Source organism: Aulonocara stuartgranti (assembly GCF_965226115.1).
Source record: "Aulonocara stuartgranti genome assembly, chromosome: 14".
Taxonomy (NCBI): Eukaryota; Metazoa; Chordata; class Actinopteri; order Cichliformes; family Cichlidae; genus Aulonocara; species Aulonocara stuartgranti.
Genome location: NC_138950.1, coordinates 33,303,332 through 33,320,364, shown reverse-complemented (window position 1 = coordinate 33,320,364; position 17,033 = coordinate 33,303,332). Strand labels below are relative to the sequence as shown.

General features: G+C 40.2%; 1 long non-coding RNA gene across 3 annotated transcripts in view; it reads left to right on the top strand.

The window, feature by feature from the left end:
• The window catches only part of LOC309687367, an 85,838-nt gene extending 71,482 nt beyond the window's left edge, over positions 1–14,356 (top strand). For all 3 annotated transcript variants that reach the window (XR_014270723.1, XR_014270724.1, XR_014270725.1), the window contains 4 exons: positions 790–2,302; positions 11,757–11,848; positions 12,180–12,264; positions 13,541–14,356. This is a non-coding gene — a long non-coding RNA (uncharacterized lncRNA). The remainder of the gene's footprint in view (positions 1–789; positions 2,303–11,756; positions 11,849–12,179; positions 12,265–13,540) is intronic.
• Positions 14,357–17,033: the final 2,677 nt, after the last annotated feature.

Below are 17,033 nucleotides of genomic sequence, written 5' to 3'. Positions count from 1 at the left end.
TTCTCATTTAAAATGTCTAGCTTTTAACAAATAATTATCTGAATCTTACAACAAACTATTGATAGATTGATACATATATACCATCAAAACAGTGTACATCACTGTCACAACAGCGTTTGTTTTCATTCAAAGGCTTTATGATTTTTCCTATAATGGTGGGCCGGTCTCTAGTCAAAATGCCCGGGCCAATTTTTTGTCCCAGTCCAGCCCTGTATGCAGCTCATCTGCAGTCTGGTGTTACCTACATCTTCCTTTTCAGAAGGCAGAATTTCCGAGTTCTGAGTACAATCGAAAGCACCACGACTGCAGTTTTTGTGTTGGATGTAAAAAGCGCACATGACGCTGTGACGTAGGCTAGAATCATGGCAGCGGTCAATGACGGCGTGGGATTTCTCTCGTGGAAATATGCACATTATTTTTTCCTTTCTATTGGTAGGTGGCACAGTGCACTTGTGGCAAGTAAGCAAGCTAGAAGCTAATTGTGTAATTAAGTCTTCCAAGAAAGTGATGCATTCACATAAACTTTGAAATAATTCATTAAAAATCATACAAACAGGTTTACAAATGTCGCCATGATGCCCTGCCATCTTGAATACAGCGGCTGAGATGTAAATTGCTCTTCTGCCTAATGTTTTATGTTTTATGTATGTGGCTAGAGACCGGCCACATATGTAGTACAGCAGAGGGGAAGAAAACTCGTATGCGTTTGCCTACAGAACGCAAATGTTTATGTTTGTACTTGCACACTCAATAGATAAAAGATCATGCCTATGTTTTCTCACCTCAAAGGTGGTCGCTTTTACCAAAGAAGAGGAAATGTGAAGGAATGGGACACCTTGACCGGCATCTGGATAAAATGCCAACCTCTTCCTCAAGCCTCCAGAACTGAAGTCAAGGGTCTGGCACACAAAACATGCAAAAACATGCTTATTTATTCTCAATATTATCACAGTTACCTTTGCTTTTCACAATTATTAGCAGATTCATTATGCCAGATAACGTTAGACTTTCTCTGATAAACTGTTTCATTAGATTCTCAGATGATATAAGATAATTATTTATAGTGTCTACAGAGTCCAACGATGTGAGATCCACTTCAAAGAAAGTTTCACAGCAGCAAAAACTTACTGACAGAAAATTTCAGAATACCCTCAGCAACTCCTCTCAGAATAGCTGTAATTAGACAGAAGTGTCACTGACCCATCTACTCATTCCCAAAGTTTTACAGCCTCCTCTTGAGTAAACAGACAAGGATGAATATTGATAGTCTAAATTAACTACAGATAAAACAGAGTTGTTTGTCTTACAGCAGCGGACCGTTAGCTAGGATTATGCACTTGAATTGGAAGCGGTAGGAAAACAAAATTCATCTGACTGCAATTTACTGACATCTAGTGGTGAGAGTTTACATACTGTAACTTAAATATACTTGAATTTATTTTGAATTACATTGTAAAAAAAAAACACCACATGCATACCTGTCATGGGAAGGGACCTTAGTAAGTGGAAAGTAAAAAACTTTTGAATACCAAGTTTTAAACATGTTTATTTTTGCTCTTTTTGGACTCTGCCTCCAGTGGCCATTTTCGGAACTGCAGTCTTTTGGCACTGTCTTGGCTTAATTTCTCAGTCTTAAAAGTTGTCCCTTGCTCAATCATTTACAAAAGGTCCAACTTTTCCCACAGTGCAACCAGACAGGGGCTTTCATTAGATCCTCACTGACTGGTAAACACACTGACGTTTCAAACTTCAGGCTAGAGCCAAGTTCACAAAGCTTCTCCGGAAATGTCAAAGATATTATGACAGTTGTTGTAAATTAAGCGACAAGAAAAACCTGATGAATCAAGTCTGCAGGACTCCCTTTTAGGTCCCAGATCTGGTGTAAGCTACTGTATCCCTCTCAAGAGTTGCTCAACAAGAGATGGTGATGACACAATGTAAGTAAACAGATGTGATGATGAAGAAAAGACAAACATTAGAGAGACGGAGCCCATTATTTTCAGCAGGATGCAAAGAAAGACGCGCGAAGAAAGGAGAGGTCTAACGGGACCAAAGAGAGGAAGGGTGCTGACAAGGTGAGATAAGAGGGGAAGGGACCTGGGACTGGGGAGGGAAAGAAAGAGGTGGAGAATTGGTCATGACAGCGAGGTGAAAAAGGACAGGACCGGAGAAAGCGCAGCCAGAAAGATGATGAGATGCTGGAGGTGAGGGAGAGAACTGTGTGGATAGAGTGACACGGAGAGAGGAAGAGGAGAAAAACCCCCAAATGTCAGCAGCGAAAGTATGACATTAATTGTGACAGGTAAGGAGAGGAAGTGCGTGTGCATATGTGTGTGTGTCTGCTGTTCTTGTGTTTGTGAGCCACCTTGTGTGTGTGTGTGTTTGTGTGTGTGTGCAAAGGTGTATATAGTCTTTAGATAGAGAGTGTATGTGTAGTAAATTGGTGCTGACACGGCGAGCAGGTTGTGACATTAATTAGCAGGCCTCAGTGATGGCTGAAACCTAATCTCCCAGAGAAACGAGACACCGAGGAGGGGGAGGGGGGGGACATACATCAAAACACACACTCACTGTTTATGTGTTGACCTCACTTCCTGCAAACGGGGATGAGGGGTTACTGTCTTAATGTGGACAAGATGTGTGTGTGTGTGTGTTTGTGCATCTGTATGTCTTTTTGCAGCTTTTGAAACTTGATTGATTTCAGTATTTTGGAGCAACATGTCAGATTTTTATGGATCTGTTTTCCTCCTTTCTTCATCTTTTTTTTGTTTTCATTTTGCGTAGTCACTTCATATTAAAGTCATTCCATCTTTATTGTCCCTATGAGGTAAATTTATGAGACATTTATGAGTTAGATTTATCAAAATTTATAAGGGTGAAAAAAGAGGAAAGAACGCTGAAATTACAGAGAGAAAACAAAGTGGAACACCCCCCCCCCCCGCCTTTAAGTTAAAAATCTGCCTCCCCTCCCACCTCAAACCACACATGGAGCAATAATAGTCAGTCTGGATTTGCTTAGTGATTGTTTAGGAAAAAGAACATAAAATGTGAATCTTATTTTCTCTGAGTTACAGGAAGTTCCAGTATTTGTAAACTTGGATTTAATCCTAATATCTTCTGACATTTTACTCACAAGCTCTCTTATTAAATGCATTTAGCATTTAGTCATAACTGCATTCTCCTTTTATTGAACACAGGAATTGTTTTCCGTTTGAGATTTTAGCTCTTCTACCAAGCTAACGAGTTAAATCGAGCTGCCGCACAAATATAAAGCTTTGCAAACTAAAATGAAAATGATCTATCACAACTCTATCACCGCACAAGAATGCTGATATTGATTCATTCTTCAAAAGCCCAGATTATGTTCATTGCTAAAGCTTTTTTGTTGTTCAAATGTTTGTGAAATGAACTCTTTTATCTGCACATGGTTACCAGGCTGCTAGGGCGTAGTTTAGGGAAATTTCATGGTTCCGGTAAATAAACTGCAGTTAGAGTTATGGCTCATATCAAAATCTGAAGATAATGCGAAAATTTAAACGAGCTGCTCAAAATGGCAAGCTCAAGCTAAAACAGTCAGACTGACTTGAATCTGCAGCTTCCTCGGCTCTAAGGTCCTGCCATGCTTGTACAATTCGGATCTACATGTTGTAGGTCACTACTGTTAAAAACAGCAGGTTGTACTATGGGCTCATCTTTGTGCCTTTGGCCTTTATTTAGCTTAAGCCCTGCTGCAGAAACCATAGACGTCACAACAGACAGAGAACTTCTTTGTTGTGACGTAAAACCAGCAACAACTCTTCACCACATCCATTGCGCCATTTAATCAGAGATGCTTTCCATTTGTTCTTTCTCAGTCCTCTGTGGATCATGCCTCAGTTATTTTAGCCAGCTTTTCAGCCAATCATATGAAAGCGCGATGAGACATCAATCACACTGTAAACGCCACCAAATAGAAAACTTCTGCAAAAAACATATGAAACACAACAGAAGCTGAATAAAATACAACAGAAATAATAAAAAAAAAGGGTCACAGAAAAAACACAAATAACCAAAACACAACATAAATGTTTTTGGGAGGACAATTACACAACACAACAGATGCACAAGCTAATAGTAAACGGCTATTAGAAAATGTATCTATAGTATTTTATGAATAATGCAAACAAAGGACTTTCTCACCACACTGAAGAGTCCCCTGCTTCTTTTCTGTGCAGTCCTTCACAAGTTCTGGTTTCTGTCTCACACATTTTATTTTTTTTTCTACTACCTTTGTGTTTTGCAGCAATTTTTTCTGTTTTATGACTTTTTTAAGTTGATCTTTCAAGGCCACTGTACAATCACCATTCTATCATACACATTACACACAGTCCCAAATCCCTGTTTCTGTGCAGGCAAACACCTATGCAGACAAAAACACAAGACAATAAATCACAAATTCAGTAGCTATACAGAAAAGCTTTAAGCTAGCTTTCCGGACCTTAACTCTGCTATTCTGGTAGCCAGCAACATGGTCATCTTTTAAGATTGTCTCAGATTTGGATGAGAAACATATAGTGCAATACCTGCTTAGCACCACACAAGAGGTAAATTCAGTGAACAGCAGTGAACTCAACAGTCATTTAACAGATGAAGATTCACACAATTGGTAGGGACCAGAAGTAGACCTCAAAGAGTGAATATTGCACAGGTATTGCACAGGTATCAGGTATTGCTAGTTAATGGATAAAGAAAACTCTTTCTACTTGTTTTCCTTTTTTCAACTGGAATCACAAACTTCATTTATTTCCATAAAGTAATACACTTTTGCTTTTAGTTATATTTTAAATAAAGAGATGCTTTTGAATGCTGGCAGAAATGAGCAAGGTCAGACGTGATGGGAACACACACAGACATTCTTTGTGCTCAGCACATATAAAATCAACATCATTGGGCAAGTGCATAACCTTTGGCCTGCAAGTCTGACATTTACCTAAACACAAGAGCACGCGGTTCTGGCAGCCCATACAGTAAAGCGGGTCAAAGGGCAGGAAAGCAAGACAGGCGATACACAGGGGCAGGCGTAGAAGGGGGCACGGAGATAGATGCAGCCTTTCATTCAGACTCTCACATACACAACCAGTTAGCTGTGTTTACAAAAGCCAGCAGCAGAACCAATGCAAACCATACGCAGCATAGAGATACTTGGGTGAGGAAGTCAGAGCACATGTGTTTGTGTGAGTGTGTGCGTGCTGTGCCAGAGCAGCGGGTCTGAATGCAGCAGAAGTAAAAGAGAGCAGATGCAAGATCCCCTCCCCAGTTTGTTCTGCTTTCTCTCGTGAGCATGTCTGGCTTTGGTTGTCATCCATTCAGCTTTCCCGTGGGTCCAAAGCACTCTGCCACATTTCACAGAATCTGCTCCTGCTGCACTATAGGTAAAGCTGTTTTGAGTTACCTTTCATCACGTCGTAAGCAAACGCAGAACAAGACTGGATGGCGAAAAGTAGCAATGAAAAGAATCCTGGTGTTTAAGAGCTAAATATCATATGAGATGACGCAGGTGTGTTAAATTTATTCACAGTCAAACACGGTATCCACGCTCTTGGGAGCTGGTGTGGATTGGAAGCAGCATATAGAGCATGTAGTGAGAGGACTTGAAAGATAGACAAGTTACAAAACCTATTTTAAAAATTCAAGTCATTTGATTGTTGAATTTTAGTCTCCCTTAGATGATTGAGCTTTACTGCACAGAATGATGTATGCTCACAGTCTGACTGCAGAAAACTGTTGTCAGTTAACTAAAATATGATTTGAGGGCATGCACCTGCAAGAATGATTTGTTGCATTACTTGGATGAATGATGGACACTTTGGTTCACGCTATTAGGTCTCCCAGGAGGATAAGGTTCTGATGGAGAGGAAGAAGGCTGTGCAATAGCAGGTCTAAAAGGTAGATTGACAGAATTATTAGAACTAAAGCAGACCCTGTTTGGAGAGAGTGTAATCCTGGTCATTTTTCCTGCCTACAATTTACAGATGTCCCCTAAATGTGTCACATTCAGGAATCACAAAGTTACTGTTTGGAATAGAGGGAAGCTACGCTCACTGAATGTACAGTGCCTCAAAGGCTTTACAACCCCTGTTGCAAAACCTTTGGGGCACTGTGTAAAAATGTAAATAAAAACAGAAAACAGCTTTTCCTTAACCTCATAAACCTATATTTTAATTATTTTAGAAAACATAACAGATTTTTAAAATGAGAAGTTTTATTAATTCACAAAAAATCATATTATATAGCTCGTTTAAATTTATGATGGCAGCAACACGTCTGCGCTGCAAGTGGTGCTAAAAAGAAACATCTGGAGGAACATTTTGCAGCTACTTAGTTAAATTAGTAACAAGTCACTAACATGACTGGGAATTAAAGATGGGCAAAGATTCAAGAATTTGCAAAAAGCTGGAGAAATCTCTGTGCGCACTGGACAAAGCTAAAAATCTGTATTGGATGCCTAGGCTATTACGCATAGAGATTTCTCAAGCTTTTATGCTGATCACTGTGCAAAAGCACTGCATTAAAAACAGCCATGACTCTGGCAAGGAAATCAGCACATGGGCTCAGGAACGCCCCCAGAAACAGGTGTCTGTGAACACAGTTCACCATGCCATCAACAAATACAGGGAAACGTTCTGTAATGCACAAAGGAACCATATATGAAACCATCTTCTCTGGCCAAAAATCCAAAACAGCTCATCAGTGGTGGAAGTGACTAATAGTTCCTTGGTCCTGGGGATCAAGCTGGACTTGTGATGGTTAAACCTAAGGGTACGAGGCTTGAGAATGTATTAATGTGAATGCAGGTCCTAAAATAGAGAGCTAATAAAACTGCCAGCTTGTATACATGCTTGTGCCCCCCTCTACACACAGAGTTGAGCAGGCAGCAATTAAACTGGTCACATTTAGCCAATTTTAGCATGCATTACTCTGATACCCAGTGGTTTGGACAGGCAGATAGTCTCGACAAAGATTTCAGTTTATTTGTGTGATATTGAATAAATTTTGGGATACTGAGGCAAGGCAAGTAATAAAACAGCAGTAGGAGTAGGATACATTCAGCCGTAAAGGGGTGAAATATGCGATGAAATATCTCTTTCTCACTGATTTGTTGCTAGAATTAACATTCATAATTAATCTGCAAGTCAAAATTGTAATGCGTGACCCTGAAGCCTGTGTGCACATACGTGATGTTCTGAAACTTGTGAAACACGCTCGTTTAGGTAAAGCAGGCTGCTTTCTTTTGACACATGTCCTCTTGTTTTTAAATCCTAAAAATTCACGATCCCATATGTAACACAAGCCTCACAAAGAATTTCAAGGGTGAAACATAAACTCTGTCCCAGATCACAACAGCAGAATCACACTGCATAGATGCTGCCTCTGGTACAATGACAGGAAATCAGCTTTGCTCAGCCTGCAGCTTTGACTTGGTCAAATTTCACGCTTCTCTTTTCTGGGGAGAGGAGAGCGGGACCTAATTCTAAAGTCTTGGGAATGGCCTACATTGGGTGTAGCTGCCTGTTCAAAGGGAGGGCTGAATTCAGCTCAATTTCAGAAACTTACGTGTGTACGTGTCTGTTTGTGTGTTTTTTCCTTGCCCAGCAGTTCATTTCTGAGATACTTGGCACATGCTTTTTTTGTTCTTTCAAACCCACTCCCATACCTTTCAGACCTGGCCTTTTCTGCTCTGTACCCTCTTGGCCTCTCTTACTCAAATTCCTGCACCCTCCCACCACTTTCACTGTCTCCTTCTCTCAACTCTTCTTGCTTACCTATTTCCCTGCCCCCCCAAACTTCTCCTCTTTCACTGCCTCTCAGCCTACATCGCTTTTTCACCCACTATCACTGTCAGCTCTCACTCTGTTTTGTTACCTTACCTTCCGTTGCACTATATTCCCAGTGGATGGGGCCCATGGATAAGCAAGTGCGGGGTTCGTGTGTGTGTTTTCAGGTATGTGTGTGTAAGTTTGAAGAAAAGGGGAGAAAAAGGTAAAGGAAGAAGGGAGAAGAAGGGAGCGAGAATGAGAGTCCCTCAAGGCCGTGACGATGTGGAAGGACACTCAAGGGACCGAGGCTGCTCTCCTAATGAGGAACACAGGATAGAGCTGATGTCTGTCTGTTATTATGCATGCATGTAAATATGAAACAGTGGACGAGTGCATTGCATAAACAATCACCATGTTTTTTTTTTCTTTTCTTATTACATGTGAATGAGCAACTGAACACACTCGGTTCATATCCATGTGATACAGTGTGTATTTATGTGTTTGTCGTCTTGGCCCAGCAAGTCGTACATATGCTCCCTGCTGAATGAACTCAAACATGGTGATGGATATGAAGCAGCTGCCAAGTAATGAGTTCTGGAATGTGTTCTTTCTGAGGGTTGTGTGTGTGGGGGTGTAATACTCATACAGTATATCTCTCTCTCATAGATATATATGTATAACTACCACAAACAGCCATAGAGGCATTCCATATAGACACAGAGGAACACTCACACTCTCGCTCTATATATAAAATGTGAGAGTGTGTCTGTGTGTCTATACGGACTGCCCCTACGGCTGTTTGCAGTAGTGTTGCAGTATTTTAGCTAACAGCTGCACATGGAGGGAAAGAAAGACATTACACTTCACTGTCTGACACTTCAGCCTGGAGGTAGGACAGAGAAAACAGAGGCACACACACCCTAACTAGACCCAAGAGACTGAAAGTGGGTGAGATGAAATTACAGATAGTGAAATAACACTAACAGACAGTGAAAGAAGGAGTTGAAGACAGCTCATATATAGGGAAAGACAGGTAGATATCATGGTGGTATACTAAACAAATTCAATCCACTGTTACGGCACAGTTCTTCAGGCTCTCTGCTAAAATACTGCTGATTCGGTTTCACTGAGTGTTAGCGATGAATTCTCGGCACTGGGAGGTGACATTTTGAAAATGACTGATCTCCCCAGGTAGCCTCTCCCCTAGTGGCGGTCCCTTCGCCACAGTTACAAGGTGATGTTTGTTATTGAGTGGCAGAGGGTCATGTTGTGAGGTACAAATCCTAATCTCACACTAGACCTACAGCGGAATGTGGCAGCTGAGTCTCTTCTTCTTGAAAAAAAAGTATGACCTGTAGGTATGTGTGTAGTGAATGAGAAAGACTTTGAGATGCAACTGAAAGCCCAAAAAGCCAGTAAGCTGAACTAAATCCAGTATTCACTGTATATTCTATAAACAGGATCCTAAACGATTTGCAAAAATATCTAGAAAATATATTACATTCTCCCAAAACAAAGTAGCCATGTAGGAAGAATTCTGGTTTAGAATTTTTTCAAGTATAAAAAGAAAATGTGTTTTTACAGTAAGTTGTTCTGATGAACAAACTATTCTGTCTGGAGTTTCATATTTTCTGCCTAATGTACTGAACATTAAAAATAATGTTCAGTATAACCGCATTCAAGAAAAAAATCATAATTCAGTCTTCTATCCTATAATTCATATTATATTTGAAAGAACAAACAAACAAACCCTAACCCCCAAACTATACCAAATTTACAGATTTTTGCAAAATCTGTCATTTTACAGCTTTATTGCACACACACATAAGAGCATTTACTGTAGCTTGCATCATATCATGATAATATCCAGATGATATCAAGAAGAAAATAAACTTGTAGTTCAGTTTTTTATGTAGCACTAAATCACAACAGGACATCATATTCTATTTAAGAACTGAGCATTTCTACAGTTTCCTCAGTAACAGTAAATGGTGGTCTTATTAATGATATTGGTGTTCCAGAAGTGTTTGGAATCTTGTAATTCATATTAACAATTCTATAAGAATTAAATAACGGTTCTATTTGCTGAATATAGAAGACTTTATAATAACAATAATATAATAATAATAATAATTAGAATAATTTTAAAGACATGATTCCGTTAGTCTTAAGTCTTACATCATTAGCCATTTCTGGGTCCAAACTCCTCTTTCAATTCAATTCAATTCAATTTTATTTATATAGCGCCAAATCACAACAAAAGTCGCCTCAAGGCGCTTCATAGATACAGAGAAAAACCCAACAATCATATGACCCCCTATGAGCAAGCACTTTGGCGACAGTGGGAAGGAAAAACTCCCTTTTAACAGGAAGAAACCTCCGGCAGAACCAGGCTCAGGGAGGGGCGGCCATCTGCTGCGACCGGTTGGGGTGAGAGAAGGAAGACAGGATAAAGACATGCTGTGGAAGAGAGACAGAGGTTAATAACAGATATGATTCAATGCAGAGAGGTCTATTAATACATAGTGAGTGAGAAAGGTGACTGGAAAGGAAAAACTCAATGCATCATGGGAATCCCCCGGCAGCCTACATCTATTGCAGCATAACAAAGGGAGGATTCAGGGTCACCTGGTCCAGCCCTAACTATATGCTTTAGAAAAAAGGAAAGTTTTAAGCCTAATCTTAAAAGTAGAGATAGTGTCTGTCTCCCGAATCCAAACTGGAAGCTGGTTCCACAGAAGAGGGGCCTGAAAACTGAAGGCTCTACCTCCCATTCTACTTTTAAATACTCTAGGAACAACAAGTAGGCCTGCAGAGCGAGAGCGAAGTGCTCTAATAGGGTGATATGGTACTACAAGGTCATTAAGATAAGAGTTTCTAAGCTTAAACAAACACAGTAGCATCAGTTTGTGTTAAAATCTGTCAAAATGATTTCATATTTAATAAAATAGTGTGGATCAGTGTGGCTCCTCTCCCAGATATTACAATAAATTTTAGTACCCAGGTATCAATGAAAACAGGATTTATGAATTTTAATGGCTTTAGACGTTAGCAGGGAGTTAGCTTGCTAGTTTCATGATATACTGTATAGATGCTATACCATGTTCTGACTGAGGAATTTCTGAAAAACTAAAACTTACAGCCCTTCTATCACTTCGGACATAAATGAAGACAGAAAATTAAACAGCAGCATTATTTGTAGGGTTTCTGAAGTTGGGCTAGCTGGTATATAATGGTGTGCTAGGTGGTAGCTAGCTACACAGCGCTATGGTTAGGTTAATATAAACACAATAGCACGTTGAAGCTGGAGGATCAATGCTAACTTTTTCCCCTCGATAAAAGTTAACGTGAGACCTGTTCAAATATTTAGTGTGTGGCAAACCGTGAGCCGATGGGCTGTAGTTGAATCGCAAGGTTTTTTAAACTGAGCTTTAAAACGTGCTGCAGATGAATAGTGGTAATAAAAACACAGGTTGACAGTGATCACTGTTTATTTTTAAGGGTTCATTCAGATTAAATAGAACAAGATAGAAATAATTCCAACAGCCTTAATGAACCCAGTAGGAGTTTTGACCTGGAAACAGTGTTTATCCATCATCACTTAACAACCACACAGAGGATGTCGACTACATTTTAGCCCCCTGTGTTTCAGAGCCTAAAACTCTAGAACATATTCTTATTCTGAATAAAATAAATTGGAATGGATTATTGTATTCAGTTTCAGATAGTTTACTCACTTAAATAGAGCATTAGAGCCTGTGAAGCCAAAATACAGGACATTAAAATTCTTATTGAATGAATAGACCTCGAATACAGGCATCAAGTATCATAAGAACATTTTCCAATACATATAATTATTGATAAAATCTCAGATCCTTATGTCATCAGTCGTGTTTTACAGTCCAGTTCATGTATATTTGTACTGTTGTTTGTTTTGTTCTTGTTGCTGTGCTATGAAAGGTCCACAACCAGAGATGTGTGGGAGATTTAGTCCTTTTAATACATCGTGCTCAGACTGAGGCTACAAAGGATTCAAGTTACGGGACACTCGGGTACAAAATGTTTTCTATCACCTTAACATGAGTTCAAGATTCAGTTGACATCAGTTGCAAAATGCTGACCAAACACTTTGCATGCTTATTTAAGTGCAAAGTGATGTGTAAGCTATAGTTCATTTTAGCAATTTGTCCTTCTGATGCCCTTCTCATCTTCACAGAGCTCCCTGCAAAATCTGTCACCCACCCAGCTCTTATTGTTCTCTCTTCTGTACTTTTCCTTTTCCCTCTATTTTTGCCTTCACCTTCAACCATGTCTTCTGCTCGTCCCGATGTCCCACCGCTTATCCAATCTGTCCAATTCTCTGTCCCGGATCTGCTCTGCCAGCTGGACATGGACAGCGCCTCCCTGAGGGAAGAACAGGTGTAGCGACACACACTCCACTGAGCACACAGCTACCTGTGGCATCGAGGTGGGCACGTACCCAACTATGAGCGAATGCACAGACACAAACACGGCGGTACACACTCCCTTGCAGACCTATGTGAGCTGCAGTAGCACGCATGGAAACTAAGCAGGCTCCTCTCAGGCACACTGTGACTTCACTTTGACGAAACACTCAAACAGTAAAGCTGAATAAAATAGAACGCACATGCCTTGTGTGTCTGGCACATTTGTGTGTCTGGCACATTTTAGCTAACTCACACTGGGATGAACATGGGCTTGTTTGGCACACACAACGATTAAAAACAAAAAACCCCACACAACTAACGAGCCACTCTTCCACTTGCGCTCTGCCCACTGTGCAATTGCAGGTCTAGCCTTAAAGCTTCATTTGCTGCTCCTCAAGGCATGTAGCTGTGCAAAAAGGACCCAGAGCGGTATAAGTGGTTGCAGCACAGACAGTGATAACGCAGATACTTGTGTTAACTCTTTACGCACTCTGGCAGTCCATCACAAACACGATCACCCCCCTGCTGTGAGGGAAGGCTCATTGTTTGAATCATTCACACCCAATTATTTGCAAAAGAGTGAATAGCAGGAATGGCACTGTGTGCTTACACCTCTCAGTGAAAGGAATGAGAGTGATTTGTTGGCAGTGATTTACTGCAGAAGCAGAGGGAAAGTGTCATTTTGCATCAGTATGAGATACCAAGAAATAAGTTTCCTGTTTTAGAGGCCTAAAAGGTGAAGAGATGGGTGAGGTAGCATAGGCGGCTACAGTGTTAGGCTTCGGCAATAAAAACTGATTTAAGGTTTTGGGAAAGAGCATGTTTTTGACTAACATGTGCAGAGGCAGACCCTGCTTACTAATACCATAACACTAAAAAATAAAGCTCCTTCTCCGAAGCACACCTTGTGCATAAATGTGCCACAGGCTTTGACAACAGTGGGTTATTGGACACCCCAAGCATAAGAGCGGGCTGGTTTATTCCAGCAGCGAGGTCTGTGCTGTGAGCGCTCAGCATTTTTAAAAGGCAGAGGCAGTAAACAAGGACATACAGTAACTACATCTGACAATTCTTTGGAAGAAAAGTGCTCTTTTTTCCACTTTTTGAAAACTATTGAGTTTTATGTTTTGTTTATCCTTCCATTTCAGACTTGGAAAAAACATAAAGGCCTTTGTGCATCCAGATAATCGATTCTGATCTTTTGCTAGAAGGGGAAAGATTGATTTGTTATGTCTTTGAGATGCAGTTTGATTTCCCCCCTCATTTTCTTTTTCTTCTTCTTCTTTTTTTTCAAAGGCATAGGAGGATGGTTGTTTTGTCTCGCCTGTCTCTGCAGCTCAAAGGATCAGTGATCCCTAACAAGTCCGGTTGGTAACCTTTAACCCCTGTGACCTGGGGAGCCACTGATCATTGTGACAACAATGCACGATGGGATGTGAAGTCCTTGAGTGAAGACACATTTGAGTGCCTGTGAGGGTTCCTTTAACTTGCAGGTTTGATATCTGGCCATATGGATCTAGTGGGATTGGGACAGCTAATCTAGAACAAATTAGTGTCACATAGTGATAGTCACTGCTTTTGAAGCCTGCACTAATTACATTTGCTGTAGTGAAATTAATGATACGATAAAGGGAATCTGCTGCATGTGAATAAATGTTATCTTAATTGGCAGGTACGGTTCCCCCTTTAGGTTTCATTTGATGTGGATCACTGATGTCCAGCGTTTTTTTGAGGCTGTATAATGAGATCTAAGGAGTTAGCTGAAGCAGGGTTTGTTTTTGAGAGGGCGGTAATGTGATCGGAGCGGCTGAGGCAGGCGAAGCTTATGGGTCTTTTCAATCCAAACTTAGTATGTGCTGTCATGAGGACAGGCTAGTGGAGGTGGTGGTGGTGGTGGGGCGGGAGGTCATTGAAATGGATGCGATGTGAATCCGCTCAAAGTCTCTGGGGGGCTGAGAGAGGGAAGAATTAGATTAGTGGGAGAATGCAATCAGTGTGACTACATTACCGAGTATGATGAGAGAGGCAGAGAGAGGAGATGTGAGTGACAAGATGTTGGACGGCAAAAACTTTTCAAGACTGTGCTGCGAATGCCAAGCAGGAGGGTGGAGGGGTGGAGGAGGGAGGGGAGCTCCATAACCACAAATATCTCAGATCCTAAAGCCAGGAAATCAATTGAGCGGTTCTTTATCTATATATACACATTTATATATATATATATATATATATATATATATATATATATATATATATATATATATATATATGTATATATAATCATCCCTTCTTCCCTTTCTTTGTCCTTTTTTTTTCTCAAAAATCAAATTATCCAAATACCACAGCAGAAAAAACAGTCCAACCTAAGAGCATTATTTAAATTACACATGACTTTGAAGGAGGAAAGGCCTATTTTTATGACGGAGGATCAGTAGTAAGTCGAGGGTTGCCTGGCACCAGTTTCCACATTTTTGTCATCCTGCTAAAAAGCAGGAATAATGAGTGAACAGACGGGGGAGGTGGCTGGGAGTCGGGAACGATCTTGCTGAATGTGCGAGCGGTTTCCTTTTACACTATTTACCCTGACTGCAAACCCAATTAGCTCAAATCAGATTCAGTGTTTACACTAGCATCAGGAGATGATTAAGTGAAACCTAGCATTCCAGTTTCACGTTCCCCTCATCATCTTTGCGGGTCTATCATGCAGAAACACAGACACACACACACGCAATAACAGTCAAACACAGACACACGTAATAACACCCAACCAGTCCCAGTAAAAACACAACTCTTTATGAAGTGGTTTAGGTGGGTTATGAAATCCCCCCACACCCATCCAAAAAAATGTAAAAAGGAACTGTAACGCTTTCATTTCTGCTATAACTAGTAAAAGCAGATATTTTTTTTGTTGTAGATGTACACAACTTTATTGGTTTGCACCACTGGCTGAAGCATCTTAACAAGCATCTGTTTTACGAAGTGATTTTTGTCCAAATGAATTTCTGGTGTTGCAACACTGGACATGAAAGCTAAGAATTATTTTCTTCTCTTTTTGTCTTTTCTGCTGCTTATTTTGATCACAACACGATATCCGGCTAGAATTTAATTAGTTCAGTTGAATTTGCTGATCACTTTCATGGTCACACTGTGTAATGAAGTGGACTGCAGCTTCAAAGGCATCCCCAACTGAAATTTTTAAGTATGGAGCTATAAAACAAGAGCTTAGCCATATTTCTGGCACATTTTAGTAATAACAGGACTGTTTTATGGTACTGGGATAGTTTTTCTATAAACACAACCACTGTTTTCTTTAAGAAGCCACAGAGGATTTTAGTGTCTAAAATGAAGGCAGCCCTGTATTGCAAAACTATTTTTTATGTTCAATTCAATAAGTATATTTAATGTGAAAGGACCAATAAAACTGCAGATTATTACAATTTCGGAGTGGACGTACCTTTTGTTATATTGGAGACTTAAACTACAGACTGTATATAGAAGATGAAAGAAAACTAGCATGACAAACCCTGATGTTTAGTGGATCATCATTTTAAGGCTGGAATTTTTGAAATTACCATATATATTTTTTCTTTTAAAAAAATAACCATAATGATTGGTATATCATACAATGAACTTAAAGACTCGTTGCCTTTGAGGTGACCGGGTTTACAGCCACTAATAGGGAGCTTCAGTCTTCAAAGTGACTTTGGCGTGTCAGGATGGTGATGAAACAGCAGTTAAGTACTTTGTATTTCCAGTTGTGGAGTAAGTGAAGAAATGTACACATTGTTCAGTTAAAAAACTTTTGGAAGAATATGAAATTAATGACAGATGAATATGTCTATAGTATGGGGTGTTATGACCCGTCTAGGGCCAGGCCATAACATGAGCGAGGCACTCGCTTCCCCCCCCAAGACCCAAGCAGTCACACGAAACAAATCCGTTAGATGTGAGGTGATTTATTTACAAGGTGAATAAAGAGAACCAAAACGGGAGTGTCAACACTTCAGGGTGAGCCAAGGCCAAAACAATAAACAAAACAAACCTACACAAATCCCGCACCCCTGACCTTACCAAAACAAAGTCAAAAATAAAGACAGAGTCTGACCTCCTTAACTAACTCAAAACAGGAGAAAACGGGTGATCAAAAGAAACGGCAGCTCACCCCTACCCACTCCACTTCCCCAACTTTCAAGCATATACTGCAGCCAGCGGCTACCACAGGACTACTGCTGGGTGATGAGGAGAAACGCGAGGACCTCCCCCGCTGTAGCACTCCAGCCTCCTTTTAATGGGCGGGTCCTCCAGCTGGATCCAATCACGCCGGGGCAGTATATCCACGCACCAATCGGAACAGGGCCCTGGCACAGCTAAATTAACATAGAAAAAACACAACACCTGCACAAAAAAACACATGAACATACAAGTTCGTAACAGGGTGACTGTTTACAAGTGCTGAGGTGAAGTAGGGGTGACAATAAACATGGCAAATCTGTGTGCATGTTAAGCCTGGGGTAAGGATTGAAAAGTAAAAAAGTTGTAAATAAGTATGCATATACTTTTTACAACTCTATTTATGACTTAGTGATTGAGTTTTTGTTTCATATCATGTAGATTTTGTTGATTTTGTTTGCCCACGTATATATATGTTTGTTTGTTTTATATATCTGACATAAAAGGTTATCATCAGTATCATCGTCATCTATTTTACTCTATTCTGCTTTATTGTTTACTCTGAATGTGGCAATAATTTACAAAATGAACATGATGCTATATTAGATAAGTCTAGACTGAG